The sequence below is a fragment of the Pinus tabuliformis genome, chromosome 2_2 (assembly GCF_031772625.1).
Source record: "Pinus tabuliformis cultivar Carrire ecotype Pingquan chromosome 2_2, CPIR1, whole genome shotgun sequence".
Taxonomy (NCBI): domain Eukaryota; kingdom Viridiplantae; phylum Streptophyta; class Pinopsida; order Pinales; family Pinaceae; genus Pinus; species Pinus tabuliformis.
Genome location: NC_142300.1, coordinates 895633542 through 895647620, shown reverse-complemented (window position 1 = coordinate 895647620; position 14079 = coordinate 895633542).

Genomic DNA, 14079 nt, shown 5'->3' with positions numbered 1-14079 from the left:
ATGAAGGAGTTTCATGCAGGGGACTGTGGAGGGCACTTATATTGGAAATCTACAGCTGATAAGATACTAAGGGCTAGTTACTATTGGCCCTCTCTGTTTGCTGATGTGAAAAAATTTGTGATGTCTTGCCATAAATGCCAGATCTTTGAAGGCAAAAGAAAGCTGCTGCCCTTACCCCTTAAACCCATTTCAACTGAGAAACCATTCCAACAGTGAGGTTTAGACTTTATTGGAGAGATCCACCCATCATCCTCAGGCCAGCACAAATGGATTTTAATTGCCACAGATTACTTTACCAAGTGGATAGAGGCTATCCCTTGTAGGCAAGCCAATGACTCAACCATCATCCAATTCCTAGAATCCAACATTCTGTCCAAATTTGGTTGTCCAGAAAAAATCATCACAAACAACGTTGCTGCCTTTAAATCCAAGAAAATGATCAGTTTTTGCCACAAATACCACATTTCCTTAGGTCACTCCAGAGCCTATTATCCTCAAGTTAATGGCCTAGTCGAGTCATCCAATAAAAGCCTCATCAACATCATCAAGAAAGTCTTGGAGGAGAATAAAAATAACTGGCACAAAAAATTGGTAAATGCCCTATGGACAGATAGATTGACAACCAAGAGATCCATTGGGACAAGCCCATATGAGTTAGTCTATGGCATGGAGGCAAAGTTCCCTTCATCTTTGGGAATCCCTGTTATCAAATTACTACAAGAGATACAAGCTGAGCCTAATGATATCCAAAGGAGGATAAATCAAACCATTCATTTACAGTAGGCAAGGGAGGACGTATACCAGAGAGCTCAAGTTTTACAAGAGAAGCTGAAGAAAATGTTTGATAAAAGGACAAAGGCCAAATATTTCTACATAGGCAACAAAGTGCTAAGATGGGACTCAAGAAGAGAGGACAAAGGAAAGCATGGCAAGTTTGATTTCCTTTGGAAAGGCCCATTTATTATTCATGTTGTGCAAGGCAACAATACATATTTCCTCAAAAGTTTGGATGGCAGCACAGCTAAAGAAGGCCCTGTCAGTGGCCGAATGCTCAAGCACTATCATGACCCCTTTTATGTACACAATGCAGCTGTATATTATTTTTGTACATTATTATTTGTATGTTCAGCATTTTTATTTTTCAGCAGTGCAAAGAGGGACCAGCGCAACAAAGTTTTGAAGGAAGGATCAAAGGAAATGCAGCATTTAGATCTCTGTTTTTGAATTAATTTCAAAGAAGTGCTTAGGCAGATTTGAATATACTTACAAGCACCCAAAAGGCAAGAAACAACACTGTAGATTTACAGCAATTTAGTTAAAAAGTGTTGCAAGCAGGTTGCAAAAGAGTCAGATCATATAGCAGCCAGCAAAGGAGAGTTTCAGTTTACAGCAACAATTGAAGATCAAGGCATTTTGACATGCTGTTCTTGGCTTTTCATCTGGAAAAGCCATCCCCAAGTGGAGCCACTGTTAGCCTCCTATTGCAATAGGTTTTCATATTTCATGATTGACAGTGGAAATGCCAAATATGTCATCTTTTTCATGCTGCAAAGGTTCCATATTTCCAAGAAAACTCAGAAAAATTAAAAAATGTAAAGAGGGTATGCCCTAAAAGAAAAATCAAAGGGCAAAAAGAAGAATTGGCCAAAGAGAAAAATAAATAAAATGAACCCCAAACAAAGGCCAGGAAAGCGTGCAAGCTCAAATTCCACTACTATGTTCCATTTTTGAAGGATTTCATAGTTAAGGGAAGGCCAAACAGCTTAATCTTGGCTTCCCTAGGTTTAAATTGCTTGTTTTAGAGATAGAGAATGAAGATCTGTCCAAACTGTTTAATATTGGCAGATTATTAGATAGGTAGAGAAGCTAGGGTGCTCAACAGCCTAATCTGAGCCCCAGGAAGATATAAGGGTAAATTTAGATAGGAGGATAGCCAAAAGAAAAGATGAAAACCTAGGTTTGCTAGTTCAAGTGCACCCAAACAAAAGGAAGACAAAATGCTAGGTAAGTAGGCTGGGTAGGCAGTTTTGAGGTTGCAGAATCAAGGATTGTGATCAGTTTTGTGTTTCAAAGTGCTAATCTACTTTAGATCACAAGTGCAAGGCAATTTTCCCTTGGAGCAGCTCAAGCGAGGCATGACTAACTTCCTCTTCATCCTTTACCCCAAATCATTCACTAATTTCCCCTAAAGATGTTAAGATCTGCTTAATATCTCTAAAATTCACCATATTCCATAAACATTTGCCTAAGTAAAGATCTGCTTTACTTAGGGGTGCTCATATTTCTTCTATAAAGTCCTATTTCCCCTTTGTAGCCTAAGATTTATATCCTTAGCGCTTTATGATCAAAATTCACATTAACTTCTAACTTACTATGTAAATCCCTATCTATTTCCCCTTCCCCTACTAAAAATATGTTAAATATCCCCCTTATATACATATCCCCTCCCTCTGGTTGAAACATAACCATAAATATGCCTTGGGAATTACTATGTTTACTTGAAACTTAGTAAGAACCCTCATTTTACTCATTTAACCCTCCTCCTATGCAATTTGACCCCTTCCAATGCATTAAAACCTTCTCCGATCTCAAAAAACCCTTATCACTTCATAAAACCCTCCTCCGATTTCATTGACTCTTCTCCGATCCGATTGGATCCCCTCCAACGCGATATCGCAAGTCGGCAGTCGCTATATATATGTGCCCCTTTTCAAAGTCCCCGATCCCTTGCTCCGATGCGATATCGCTATCGCATCTGAAGCGATATCGCTATCGCATCTGAAGCGATATCGCAAGCCACTTCTATCGTAAGTCTCCATTGCCGCATATCGCATGTTTTCCCATATATCTCCGCTTTACCGCATATTTCACTTTTTACCGCAATTCATTTCCTTTACCGCAAATCCATGCTTTTCCGCCATTTTCCCCTTTATCGCTAAAGCTTCGCTTATCGCTTATCGCATTGCGCGAAGGTGAAGGCTCCAAACCCCTTCCCCTTCGCCGACGCGATATGGCGATGCCATATCTGCCGTCCGATCACCCTGGCCATCCAACGCTCCATATCATATCGCATCGCCCGTTTCACTCATCGCTCATCGCTGTTGTACAAAGGCCATCGCCCATTCCTCCCCCGATATGCAATTGCCAATGCGATATCGGCGATCGTTATATCGCAGTCATATATATATATATATATATATATATATATATATATATATATATATATATATATATATATATATATATATATATATATATATATATAAGCCCCACCCCCATGTCCCCACCGATTGCGATATTGCGAAATTGATCTCAGCCGTTGGATCTGCCTGCGCTAGACCCAACGGCCCTAATATTTTCTCTGTTACAGTGATCGCTCCCACCCCATTTTTCAGGAAATATCATGTTTAAAAGCATTTTTTCTTTATAAAGGAAAAGGGGATTTTTCTTCTAATTTCTATGTGGCGCCCGTGCGCACTTCAGCTCCAAAGGATTATGATCATTTCTCAGCCATTCTTTGATCGCTCCAGCCCAGATTAGCTCCAAAAGGCAGGATCTTGGCCTCGGTAGGCCTTTAGCATCCATTCCTCCTTTATTATGCAACATTTCTATATTTTTGATAGTATTTTGATCGGCCAAGCACCGATACTCCTCTAAAAGCCACAGAAAGCGTAGCAACAGTCAAATCATGCCATAAAGTGGCAGGCAAGGGCAATTTTGCAGCGAAAATTGTATCAGCAGTGGAGAAAAGGCCCCGATTCAGTATTAAAGAGTATCAGAGTAGCGACAAAGTGTATTAGTTAGATATTTGCAGTGAAAGACTTAAATCCGAGGCAGATAAGCAATATAGGGCCTCCCTCCAAGTCAAAGAAGTAGTAAAAGCCCATTTAAGGCTCACCAGATCACAGTTTAATGCATTAAAGCCACATGAGAGCAGCGCTTCAGGTTCCAAATCACAGTTATGGCAAGATGGCCAGCGCAGAGCTCAAAGGACACCTCAAAGCCTCATTTTTGATGTTGCTGCCTCCAGCGCATCTTAGATAAATATTTTTGCATTTATTCAAGCAAAAATTAGGTTAAACGTAGTTATTTCCCCAGATCTGCTGTCAGATCTATTTTTGTAGATATTTTTCCTATATATACCACCCTGAGCTATGTAATAAGGGTTGGTTGTTGGTTGATAAACTCATTCTAGACTTGCGCTGTATATTTTGAGAACTTTTATGAACAAAGATAGCTGGAATGCTTTGCTTTTGAACTGTCCGGTGTGGATTTGATGGTTGAAGAGCTGATTACAGAATTCTAGTGCTACTTCATGGAACAATAAGTCTTTCTTACCTGTTTCAGTTTCTATGTTTGTAATATCATCTATGTGTCATGATCTATGTTGCAGGAAGAAAGAATAGTTCAAAGGTTACTTAGTTGTACTCTGTTCTCAATTTCTGTGATTTATCTATGTTTTCCTCTGAATTAGTCCTGAATATGAATACTTCTCTGCTCATTTTTGCATTAGTTCCTTCGTATATGAATGTTGTTTAGGAATCCTTGATTGCTCCTATATAATGTTCACTCACCTTCCCTCTGTTAGCATAATGAGAGCTACTTAGTTTCCTTTCATTCCCTGACCACCATTTCACCCTTATTCTAGCTTGAAATTGTTCCTTGTTTAGCTATCTTGCTCTGTAATCCTTCTTTGCCAAAGAAAACACACCCAGCAGCCCATAATCCTTGACTCCATGCCCAATGGTATGAACTTCTTACACTTTGCATGCCAACTCTGTTTGAATACATCACCCATCCCACCAAACTCAAAACAAACTCATGCATATCATAACTAGCCTAAAATCACCCCAAAACAAAGCTAAATCATAAAGAGAGAGAGCCCTCTCTGATTGAAGGTAGGCTAGAACCTGCAATCCAAAGATTGGTTTGTGGTTACCTCGGTCGTATCCCTTAAGGAGCCAAGGGACAACCTGAGTGATAACACATACCTTATAGACAAAGATTATGTACATTTGTATTCTATGATTACTTGGAAGTTGCTACAAATCCTTCTTCAAGATAGCAAACTTTTAAGGATATGTCTCTCAAAATATTGATCTCACAATCTAGAGCATTGCAGAAGTATTTGTCACTTCCAATGTTATCACGATCTAAGATGCTCTTCTCAAGGTGACCAATTCTTGCTCTTCTTGAATTTTAGTTAGGGTATGCAACAAATTCTACTATGGATCCTCAAACTAGACTTCCATTACAATTCCTTGCTTCAAACAAACTTTGAATGGGATACCATAATCCTTCTTTAATTTGTTATCTTTTAGCAAGAGGTCTGGTACCTCTATCAATTATTTGTAACTTTTGAAGTTTATATATTACCTTTGGATTTCTTGGTTAGGACTTTTAGGAGTCACTCAAATGATTCCCTTCACAAGGTGTTTTTCTTTGCTATCTAGAATGGTTGCTACTTTTCTAGAAAACTTGTAATTACAGGTCTCCTTTTTCCTTGTACATATGTACAAGACCCTCGACCTTGAATGGGTCTCCTTGTGCACCTTGAACCCATTGGAAGACAATGTGTTTACCTAAAGTGTACTTATCTGAGCCTTCTAGACACCTCAGAAACCTCAGATCCCAAGCCTAGGATTGCAACCTTATTTTATAGGTTTGATAATATTTTGATTTGCACAAAATTAGCCCATAAAAAATATCTTCTAATTCAGCTCTTTATCTGATGTCCTGTCCTTTAAGACTAATGTAAACAATTCCTTTTTCGTTACTTTGATCACTTCAGAAATGTGTAAACCTTGGAGCAGTCAGTGGTCTTTAAGCTACCAGAAATGTTGACCTCAGGTCTAATTTCATGTTGAAATTCTATTGTTGCAATGACCATGGTAGTTTTTCATAATTGATAACTACTTATGTTGATATAAATAGTTCCTTCTTTATACTATAGTCAACAAGTAGCTATACATGAAAAAATTCAACCATTAATTCTTCAACAAGAGCAATAAATAGATATCACAGTAGATAATGAATAATAGACAATAAGCAAGAGAGAAGAGACACCAATATTATGCTCATAACCACGGAAAAAACCCACAAGGGGAAAACCCAAAATTCTTTTCTTATGAGAGAGAGATTCTATTCATCAATAGTACATCAAAATGTACTAACAAATCCAAATTAGTCAGAAATCAAAGTATGCTCATAGAAGGAGAGATAAAACACTTTTATCTAATAAATAAGGTTTTCATAAAGAGGATGAAACTTAAGCATATAGTCATTGTCACAAGAGGCTGAAAATGGTCCTGAAGTAACCCCATAAGTGTCAACGAACTGTTAAAAAACTCAATCCAATAATTGCAGTCAAAAACCTAGGTCAGCAACAGGTCAACGTCACCTTAAAGGAGTGAAGTTGCAGTCAACAGAAGTATCCAGGTCTCTTAATTTTTTTGGCCTTCTAGTGAACACATGATAGTATCTCAAACAAATGTAAAATGCCCAAGATAAAAAATTTAGAAATCAAGAGAACTTTTCTTCTTCCTCGCACTTGCGGAGTCTTCTTCATGTAGTTGAAGATCAGATTAATTAATCAATCAATGGGATGATGTAGGAATTTACAGGGGTAAGTTCCTCAGATGGAACACCAAAGGACACCGCTCACAAACAGATCACAGATCAATACACCAGTATTGTTGACGTGGTTAAAACCCTTAAAGAGGGAAACAGTCCATGGCCTTAGCCAACGCGGCCACTTTAGGCAATTTATTAATAAAAGAATGAAAATTTACATAAGCTTCTCTCATGAACGGTTACCCTACAAATGACCCCCCATGCTCTTTAAATAGAGATCATGGACCAATCGGGTGTTAAGCCACGGATCAAGTGTCGGTAATACCAAGGAGAGAATGAACCGTCGGATCACTACATATCGTGACCGTCAGATTGAATGTTACAAAAGTACACAGTAAAGGAACACACTTTACCTAACTCTACACTAGACCAAGTTATACTTAACTACTTCCTATGTGTCAGAATATCCTAACATCCCCCCTTAAGAACAAATTGGGATAGGATTGAAGGATGTACAAATATGACAGAATAGGAGAAGGAAGGAGGCATTAGAGCCTATCCCCCCCTTAGTGACAACTTCCTGAACTCCAACCATAAATCGAAGTTTAGTAAACTTCACCTCTGTGAGAGCCTTTGTAAAGATGTCTGCAACTTGATCATCTGTTGAACAATATTTCACTTCAAGAACATGGTCATGAATGAGTTTTCTAATGAAGTGCATGTGCAGTTCAATGTGTTTTTTGCACTGATGTTGGATTGGATTTTTGCATAGTTGAATGGCACTTTGATTATCACACCAAAGTGTAGTCGGATGCTGCTACTGAAAGCCAAACTCTGACAGGATTTGACGAAGCCACAGGGCTTCCTTACTAGCTTCTACGGCACCACGATACTCTGCTTCTACTGAAGAAATAGAAATGGCACTTTGTTTCTTACAAGCCCATGTAATAGGTCTTGAACTAAGAGTGAACACATAACCTGTAGTAGACTTCCGATCATCAGGGTCACCAGCCTAATCGGAATCAGTGAAACCAACCAATAGAGGAGATGCTTCAGCACTATAATGAATCCCAAACTGAACTGTACCTCAAACATAATGAAGTATTCTTTTAGCTACTTTCCAATTACTTTCATGTGGGTTTTGCATAAACCAAGAAACAAGGCCAACAGCAAAGAAAAGGTTAGGACGAGTATGGGTCAGATACAAAAGTTTTCCTACAAGTTGACAATATAAGGTAGCATAAACTTCTGGTGAAGTACAAGTGACTGAAAGTTTGGCTCAAGACTGAAAGGGAGAAGGGGCTAGCTTACAATCTTCCATGTGAAAATGGCGTAGTAGATCAAAGGCATAATTGGACTGGGAAAGGGAAATACCTTCCTTGGATTGTAAGACTTGAAGACCAAGAAAATAATGCAAGTATCCTAAGTCTGTCATTTCAAAATTATTTTTAAGGCTGGACTTCACATGCTTTATAAGGTTGGGATCACTACCAATGAGGATAAGATCATCAACATAAATAACAAGAATGATAAGAGACTTGACCATTTTCTTGGTGTAGACAGTATTATCAGAATGACACCTAGAAAAGCTAGTTTCTAAAAGAAATCTATCCATTTTGGCATACCAAGCCCGAGGAGCTTGCTTGATACCATAAAGGGATTTCTTAAGCCGACATACAAGGCTGGAGTTTTTTTGTATAAAGCCAATAGGTTGTTCCATATAGATTTCTTCATGCAAGTCCCCATGCAAGAAGGCAGATTTAACATCCATTTCATGGACTTCCCATTTGAAAGAGGTAGAGAGGGAAGGAACAAGGCGGATAGAGTTCATTTTGGCAATAGGGGAGAAGGTTTCAGTCTAGTCAATGCCTTCTACTTGTGAAAAACCATTAGCAACAAGACGAGCTTTATGTTTATCAACTTTTCCATCTGGTCCATACTTGGTTCTGTAAACCTTTGCACCTAACAAGTTTTCATCCCCTTGGTAGAGGAACAAGATCCCATGTATCATTTTCCAATAATGAACGATATTCTTCATTCATAGCTGCGTCCCAATCTGGATGGCTGGAAGCTTCTACAAAGGTGTCAGGATCATAATTCGCTGAAGATTGAGCCAGTAAAGAAGAGGCTCTATCGAACTGAGAAAGTGTACGTTGTTGATCACTAGGATCACCAGCAAGATCACCTACTGCATCCCGTGTAGCACAGACCCATTTTAGAAGCTAACGAGCTAAAGGAGGATCCTGAGAAGGTGAGGGAGGATAGTCATCCTCGCTTTCATCATCTGAAGAAGAAATATTTTCAAAAGTAGAAGAGATAGAAAGAGGTGGCACATCTGCCGAACTAGGCTCGTAGGCCGATATATTTTCAACAAACTTTACATCTCTTCTAATGATAACATTTTTGGACTTAAGGGGAATAAGTCTATATCCTTTGACATCTTTAGAATATCCAACAAAAATACATTTTTCACTCTTAGGTTCTAAAGCTTTATGTTTCTCATCTGGAATATGGGCCCATGCTTCACTTCCAAAAACATGAAAGTGACTTACATCTAGTTTAATTGAGCTCCATGCTTCTTCTAGAGTGATATTCTTTAAAAACTTAGTAGGAGTGTGATTTATTATGTAATTTGCACAGTTAATTCTTCTGCCCAAAAATTAAGAATAAGTCCTTTAGATTGAAGCATACAATTAGCCATTTCCTTTAAGGTGTGATTCTTCCTTTCAGCTACACCATTTTGTTGTGGAGTATATGGAACAGTATGTTGCATTTGAATTCCATTCTCAGTGCAAAAGTTGATGAATTTGTTGTTAACATATTCTTCACCATTATCAGATCTTAGCTTAAGAATTTGATGTTCAGATTGTTTTTCAACAAAGGCCTTAAAGGCCAAGAACATGTTAAATACTTCACTCTTGATTTTTAAGAAGTATACCCAAGTGTATCTGGAGAAATCATCAATGAAAGTTAAGAAATACTTGTAGCTAGAGAATGAAACAACTGGAAATGGACCACATAAATCGCTATGCACAAGCTGTAAAGGGGCTGAGGCGTGCCAAGAGGCACATTTTTCAAAACTATCCCGATGATGCTTTCCGAGTACACATCCGGAACAAACACCATCTCTACAAGATACCATTGGAATACCTGTCACCATATTTTCTTTACATAGATTCTGAAGGGAGCGATAGTTTAAGTGACCAAATCGCTCATGCCAAAGTTTGCTGACTTCATCGTTATGAGAAAAAAATACTGAGGGAAGATTTGATGACCCAAAGTTGTTAAACTTATACAACCTTGTAGAATCATCAGCAATACCAGTAGCTAAAATCTGTCTAGGATCTCTTAGGTCCTCAATTACAACATCGTGAGGTGAAAATTCAACGATTTTACCTTCACCTGAATGAGTTATCTGATATATAGATAGAAGGATGTAGGATAAGGTTGGAACACATAATACATCATTAAATTGACCATTATCTATATGAACAGTTCCAGTCCCTACAACACTAAGAGATCTATCATCACCAACATATATATTTTTGGTGTTACAATCATTTAAAGAAGAAAACATGGCTTTGTTTTTGGCCATGTGATAAGAATCTCCAAAATAAATGAGCCACTCATGAGAATGAGAAGAAGAAGATACATTTAGTGCATAGCCAGACCGAGATGCTTGACAACCACATGCAGAAAGTGTTATTCCTGAAGATGAAGTTGAAGTTGAAGAGTGCTCCAAATGGATGTTATGCTTCTTCATTACTGCTTGCAAGGCTTCCATCTTATTAAAGCATTTGGATTCTAAGTGGCCATCTCGATTACAAAAGTGGCAACGTCTATCAGTCTTCTTCCCTTTGTTTTTATTTGCCTTATCATTTTGTTGAAATGATTTTTTATTTTGAGATTGGAATTGCTTAGGACCTTTGTTTGGTTTAGGACCATTCCTTTTAGGATACGACTTCTTAAGATTCTTTGAATTTGGTTACTGCTGAGCGGCTAAGGCTTTCTTAGAAGAGTTTCCAAGATTAAGAAGACCAAGATGTAAGAGTTTTTCTTGTTCTATTATTAAAGAATCACAAAAGGAATCAAAGGAAGGGGACTTGTAGGTCTGTCCTTGAGAAATGAAGGCTTCTCTTGTAGAATGGAAGGTGGAAACAAACACAGAGTAGGCTGGTCCTAACTTAGTAAGAATGGAATAGATAAGGTTACTATCTTCTTTCTTAACCTTAACACCTTCCAAGAGAAGTCTAAGGGTCTTGAACTTGGACAAGGAATATTCAATGGAAGAAAAATTATTGGGGTCCAATGTAAGCAACTCATTTTCGAGTTGATGGGCTCTAAGTTCATTTTTAATTCCAAAAGCTTTAGTGATTTGTTTCATTGCTTCATCAGGACTATCAAGTTCTGCAATATGGAATCTAAGATCTAGAGAAATAGACATCCCTATCAACCCACATGCTTGATCTTGCCTATTTTCCCATTTAGTTGCCTTATCTTCATCTTTCGGTTTGGTTTCTTGGCCTGAGGCTATTCTATAAATACCTTTACTTCTAAGTAAATCCACAATGTAGGACCACCATTAGACGTAGTTGGTGTTGTCAAGAATAACTTGGCATATAATTTCCATTTTAACATAAATTTAAGCTATAGATGCTGAAACAAAGTGTTCCAATGGAAAGATCTTGGAAAATTAGGCTGATTAAAAAAAAACGGCTCTGAGAACGGCTTCCGGATGAAGAAGTTATGGCTTTTTGAAGAAAAGTTGTTGAAGATGCCGATGAAGTGCAAGAATATGCGGAAATGAATGATAATGTTATATATAAAAAATCAGCCCCCTTTCCAAACTTAATTTAATAAAGTAGCTTTGGACCAAGGAGGACTTGAACTCAAGACCTCTATTCTCATAATGTAGCTTTGGACCAAGTGAGCTAGATTAAAATGTTAGTAATTTTTGGAAAAGAGGAAGGGTTTTTTTTTTTTTTTATTCACTGAAGCTTTGGGCTGCATGCTTACTTGAGAAAGCTCTTTTTTCCCTACAAAAGAAAAAACACAAAACCCAACATGGACATTAAAAAAAAACAAACCTTACGGGAGAAAGCTCTTTTTTCCCTACAAAACCCAACACGGACATACAAAAAAAAACAAACCTTACAGCTTGAAGTTAGCTTTCGCTAGAAACTAAATATTTTCCTAAATGTTTCTGATTTTCCGAGATCACACTAGGGCACGGTGGAAAAGATCATATGCATGAGAAAAACCATTCCTCTTTGTTTCTGATTTGCCCAGATCGCACAGAGTCACGGGGCAAAGAGCATACGCAGAAATCAAAGGTATAGATCCGGTAATAAAAAAAAACAAAGAGTTAAATAAACCGAAATAAACAAAGAGAAAATAACTAGAAACTGCAAATAAACACTGTATACCTCCAGATCTTAAAAATGACGTAGCTAGGGCTACCAGAAACCTTTTCACGTGAAATGAAAGGGGTTCCCCACTAGAAAAGATGCTCCTAACACAATAGAGAACTCCTTTGGGCCCGAAAACAGTCAGAAACAGTAGATCTAGGAAACGGCAGCCGAATGTAGTTCTACCAACTTTAGATTTGGATCACCAACGGATGTGGCCCTCAAATAGCTCTGATACCATATAGGAATTTATAGGGTAAGTTCCTTAGATAGAACACCAAAGGACACCTCTCACAAACAAATCAAATATAAATACACCAGTATTGTTGACATGGTTAAAACCCACAAAGAGGGAAACAGTCCATGGCCTGAGCCAACACGGCCACTTCAGGCAATTTATTAATAAAAGAATGAAAATTTACATAAGCTTCTCTCATGAATGGTTACCCTACAAATGACCCTCCATGCACTTTAAATAGAGATCATGGACCAATCGGGTGTTAAGCCACGGATCAAGTGTCGGTAATACCGAGGAGAGAATGAACCGCCAGATCACTACATATCATGACCATCGGATTGTAAGTTACAAAAGTACATATTAAAGAAACACACTTTACCTAACTCTACACTAGACCAAGTTATACTTAACTACTTCCTATGTGTCGAAATATCCTAACAGATGACTGAGGATCAATGAGCTATAATATATAGGCATTATATGTTGTCTAGTTACCCCTAATGGGGTCGATATGTAATCCTTCTTGAAGTCGACTTGTAGGTCTATTTGAGCCGAATTTTAGGAGACCAAAAAACTCATTTCTTCTTTATGTTTGCAATGAGAAATGTCGACCATAACTACATTATTTTTCAATAAAAGAGAAAAAAACTGTAGATGCTTTGATTAAGAAATTAAATCAGATATGTGTCATTTCTAGAAGCAACTTGAAAACAAATATAATAGAAAATATCAAAACAGTTGCATATTTTGATTAGGAATATGTACAAATTAAGGAGAAAAGCTAGAAATCAGACATGCCAAATGAAGAAGAAAGTGATTTTTCAATGAATGATTAAGACCTGCTAATGCACAGGGATAAAATTTGTTTTCATAATGATCTAGATTTGAAAACATTTGGCCTATATGAACTACATAAGAAGCCTATACATGGACATACTAGTTATTAGAAGATAATAACTATGTTAAGATAATATTTTTATTGGCATAATATGAAAATAGAAATAGCAGAATAAGTAGCAAAGTTCTTAAAACGGTCAAGAGTTTAAGGTTTCCCATAAACATCTAGTTGGGTTGTTACAAGCTTTACCCATTCTAGAATGGAATGGGAGATAATATCTATGGAATTCATCACTAGGTTACCAAAAAATAGGAGACAAAAAGACTCTATTATGGTGGTGGAGGAAAAACTCAGTAAACACATTTTATTCCTATAAAATTTACTTTAAAGGCCATTAACATAGAAAAAATACTCATGAAGGAGGTTTTTAGACTCCATGGTATGGCCAAAACTATGATATCAGATCATGACAAAATTTAATTGTAAATTTTCGGAGGGATTATTTGAAGGCATGGGAACAAAATTAAATTTTAGCACAACTTATCATCCTGAGACTGATGGTCAAATAGAAAGGGCCAATCATATCTTAGAAGATATGCTGAGAATGTATGTCATGGATAGGTCTACTAAGTGGGAATACTATCTCCACTTAGCTGAATTTTCCTACAATAATGGATATGAAACTTCATTAAAATTGATTCCATTTGAAGTAATGTATGGAAGACGATGCAAAGTACCTCTAGTTGGCACCATCCTGAAGATATACTAGTGTTAGGACCATATATGTTAAAATATATGGAAGAGACCTCTGATTTGGGACCATCCTGAAGATATACTAGTGTTGGGACCATATATGTTAAAAGAGATGGAAGAGGTAGTTAAATAGGTCAAGCAAAATTTTAAAACAACTTAGGATCGACAGAAAAGTAATGAAGATTTGAAAAGAGTTCATAAGGAATTCAATGTTGATGACCATGTATACTTGAAAGTGAAACCAAAGAAGAGCACACTTAGGCTATCAA